Here is a 4,105-nt window from a genome sequence, read left to right as displayed (position 1 = left end):
TTATTTTTGGAAGTACCCTAACCCACCGTCAAAGAAAACACACAACGCTGCAGGAAAGTGACTAGAATTGGTAGTCACCGGTGCTACAGTTTGTTCAACTCACAACTTTCATCTTATCCTCTTACGCGCTATTATTGATAGGCAGATTTGCACACCCGTGAACAGCGTGCAGCAAGCAGCTTACACGCAAAACAGTAAACACACACACATCATATGCCTGGACATAACAGCGTACAGCAACCAGCTCACACGCAAAACAGCAAACGCATAGCAACATGAGGCCGGTCGATGTTGACTAAAGACGATTATCTAGCTGTTAGGTCTTTTTATAGATATCTTAATCTTGTACCCCCTCCGTCCCAGGGAAAATGTTGGAGCAGCAGTACAAAGTAATTTTTGCAGAAAATCCCGAAACTCTAAAAACATTTCAAAATAGGACTTCGGATATGAATTTCGAACATCGATCTTCCCCGACCTCTGTCTCCGTCTCCGTCCTCGTCCTCGACCTCCGCCTTCCGTCATCGAGCTACCAGCTCGCCGTCGACCGATCTATCAGCAATTACGACAGGGGCGAGGTCAGCAAACAGAATCCAATTTAGAAGGAGAAGAGAAACAAATCGAAGACTTGAAGAAAGAAATGGACTGAATTACTTAGCTGATTAGTCAAATGTATTGGATCGACCACCATTCTTCTCTGCTCTCTGGCAGGTTGGATGTCAAGTGCCAGCAGATATGTTCCTCTGCATACTTCCACTCCGTCCTCTTCAGAATTACTTAGCTGATTAGTGATTTCTTTATTGCCTGTAACAGTAAATACACAAAATGCAAAAAAAAGTAAAACTGTAGAACGGAGGTATGCTTTTAAATGATTATTTTCACTGGAACCGTATTACTGCAAAAGAAAAAGTATGGGAAAGGAAAATATCAGCGGTATTCATGTGCAGCAACTTGTCAAGTTCAGGTGGCCTGTACTACAACCATTTATGTGCTTGCTTGCTGCTACTGGACAAATTACTCATGCTTTCCCTTGCATTTCCTGATACTACTGTAAACAATCTCTTCCAGTCTTTAGGCAACACATCTGCCAATACTATCAGCGAAGAAATGTTACTCCTATACAGAATTGGTGTTAGTGACAAGTAAAATTGGTCCTGTACAGAACTGGAAGTATCATTACGAAGCAGTGTTGATCCTAGTGACTCCCTCCGTCCCCTAAAGCTAGCTATGTGGTTTCTAATTCCTTTCCTATAGGTACCAGAGTACAGCTATTACTCTGAGTACTATCAAGACTGCTTTTCACTGTAGTTTCTCGTTGTATATGTGCAAATAACTGGTTCAATCAATCATGAAGTATTTATATGCATCAGAAAGTAGTGCACTTAGGAGATAATATTTTTTATGGTCAAAGAAAATCGGTTCAAAACATAAGAGATACTCTAAAGAAAAATGCAGCATCCTAAACATGTGAATGGATCAGATATATACAACTAACAACAATAATGAATCATGATATAAAGGAAAGCAATGATAGATTCATCAGCTGGTTACCTTCATCTCTAATAGTGGCTGTCTGAATGAACAAGAACACATGCCAGGGTCTTGTTTTTGTCAAGTCGTTCTTGCCTGAAAAAGGTAATCGGCGCACAAGAATTTCAACAGCAGTAACAACACAAACCCATATTTATAGCAGGTTATCAAATAGAATTTAAAACATGCGGTGCAAATTAAAAATTCATAAACAGCAGATAACTCTAACAAGGTTTTAGACTGGAAAGTTGTAGCTTCAACAAGGAATCAAATGAAGAGGATGCTAATTTGGGGCAGAAGATGGTCATTTATTCAGTTCTTCAGGCCCAACCGTCAAATCAATTGGCCAAGGTCTGTCAGGCATCAGCTAGATATCCAAAAGAAGATCTTATGATGCTACCAACCCTTTACAATAGGAATGCAGTCAGTCGTATAAGATGGATACTTTAAAAATGAAACTACACCAAAAAGCAGAGACTAATAAGATCATTTGCTGCTACCAGTTCAAGTAAACATAAGGTTACTTATTCCCCATCATAATACAACTATACAAGATCATGATTGCAGTGAACCTTGCGAAAAAATACTCCTCACAATACTCCTGGAGTGGTACTCCTTAAAATAAACCTTGATAGATTATCTAGGAAATAATACATCCACAAAAATAAGCAGCCGCATGCCACCGAACAACCATCACCATGAGGAATAAATTTGGGGCAAAGGAGGGCGGCGACCTCACCTGGTTGCGGACAACCCAGCGCGGGGGCACGTTGGCCCCGGGCGTGAGGATAGTGGTAGAGGGAGGCGTTGGGCGGCGGCGGGTACTTGCCCTGCCGCTAGACCGTGTCGGCGCGGTTGACCTCGGCGGCGGCCAGCTTGAAGAGAACCTTGCCGTCCCCGCCACCTCCGCGGACAAATTTTGGAACTTTGGGTTCCGAGGTCGACGCGGTGGAGAAGCGAAGACCCTGCCTTCAAATCCGGTGGGTAGAGGTGGCGCGTGGCCTCCTTGTCGTGGTGAAGACGTCGGCGCAAGTCGGGAATGCCGGCGCACGGCCTCCCTGTCGCTTTCTACCTCTTCTTCTTGGCGCCGCTGAGAAGTTACGGTGGGTAGAAGTTACGGGCGACGGCATGGTGGCCAGCGAGAGAGCGGCGCACGACGGCATGGTGACCAGCGAGAGAGGGGCGCGCGACGGCACGGTGGCCAGCGAGAGAGCGGCGGGCGAGGCTGTGGGAGGAGAGGCTCATCTGTTTGTACGACAAGTTCACATTTTGGATTTTTGTTACACTCTTTTTTCCGCTGCCTTATACTGCCTGAGATGGAAGTTACGAGCGAAACAGAGAAATTGGAAAGATCCCTCCTATGCTGCCTACGCGCCTTTTTTTCACCCTGGCGCCAAAATAGCGCGCCAAATGAATCCCTGCGCAGACAACACTAATGATTGGCGGCGGCAATTATTGGAACGCAGCCCCCGCAGCCATCATCAAGTGTAGCATTAGCGTGCATAAACAAAAGACCAGTCAATAGCCTCGCTAACTGCAACCAAATCTTAACGCGGATCCAACAGCGGCTAAGCCGTGCTCACGTATCCTCCAACAGCAACAGCAATGACTCTCCATCTGGGGTTGAAACCAACACACAACACGTCAATTAGAAGTGATAACATACCATGCCACACAAGATAGCACATATAGCAGCTTCATCAGCGATACTCAGTTCTACCTAGCATATCATAAACATAACCAGAATAGTGATAATATATAGTGCTGGATAACATTCCGAGACATAAAAAACCACGTTTTATTCACTGCTCTGGCTTCTTCTCTGCCCTCTTCACTTGCTCTGCTTCTCTGCCCCCTTGACCTTCTTACCCTTAGTCAGTAGTCACTGTACTTGAGAGAGGCTAACGTAACAACGGCGGTTGTCCCTGCCACAAGGTTAAAGATTTTTCTGGCAGGAAATATCTTCATCAACTCCCTGCAGGCAGATCAAGAGGAGATTATATCAACTCCGGTCAAACCGGAAAAGAAGAGGAAATAATAATCTATATCTGCATATGTTTAGTATTGTACCAGCAAATCTGATGCGGCTTTAGGCGCTTGATTTGCTCCTCAAGATCCTTTTCACGCTCCAAACGACCACGCTGGATTCACATGATCATTAATTTATATCATTAGCTAACTGTTAGTTGATTGGTCATAATAAAAACAGTGAGGTCTGGTAGAAATAAACAGTGTCATTCATTCATACACGCATATGCACCCAATGCCCTGTATATGTTTGGGTGCCAATGAAAGGATGATGGATTACATGGAAGTAGGAAAAACTTGTCTGCTTGGGCTTGTCTTACGAAATAAATTATTGACCAGTACTAGGAATTGCAGCAAGCATAAGAGGAGATGGTTCAAGATATCGAAACAGCAGCGGTAAGTTAACATCTAATGTGTTTCTATTTGATAATTAAAGGGATGGCCAGTATAAGTCATCATCCAAGATGATCAACCAGGCTGCTTCGTGTAAAAATGCTACTTTGGGTAAGTAAACTCGCTCTTTCCTGTAAAGGGAAAGAAAGGAAATCTT

At 44.0% G+C, this 4,105-nt stretch overlaps 2 long non-coding RNA genes across 2 annotated transcripts; both read right to left on the bottom strand.

Moving 5' to 3' along the window:
- Positions 1–321: 321 nt before the first annotated feature.
- Positions 322–2,777, bottom strand: LOC127327896 (uncharacterized). The gene is made up of 3 exons (XR_007868831.2): positions 2,267–2,777; positions 1,549–1,623; positions 322–762 (listed from the first exon to the last, which is right to left on the bottom strand). It is a non-coding gene; the product is annotated as an uncharacterized lncRNA (long non-coding RNA).
- Positions 2,778–3,150: 373 nt separating this feature from the next.
- Positions 3,151–3,683, bottom strand: LOC139835691 (uncharacterized). The gene is made up of 2 exons (XR_011751219.1): positions 3,598–3,683; positions 3,151–3,502 (listed from the first exon to the last, which is right to left on the bottom strand). It is a non-coding gene; the product is annotated as an uncharacterized lncRNA (long non-coding RNA).
- Between the last annotated feature and the right edge of the window lie 422 nt (positions 3,684–4,105).

The sequence above is a fragment of the Lolium perenne genome, chromosome 1 (assembly GCF_019359855.2).
Source record: "Lolium perenne isolate Kyuss_39 chromosome 1, Kyuss_2.0, whole genome shotgun sequence".
In the NCBI taxonomy this organism is placed as follows: domain Eukaryota; kingdom Viridiplantae; phylum Streptophyta; class Magnoliopsida; order Poales; family Poaceae; genus Lolium; species Lolium perenne.
Note: the sequence above shows the minus strand (reverse complement) of the source record. Positions and strands in the feature narration are given on the sequence as shown.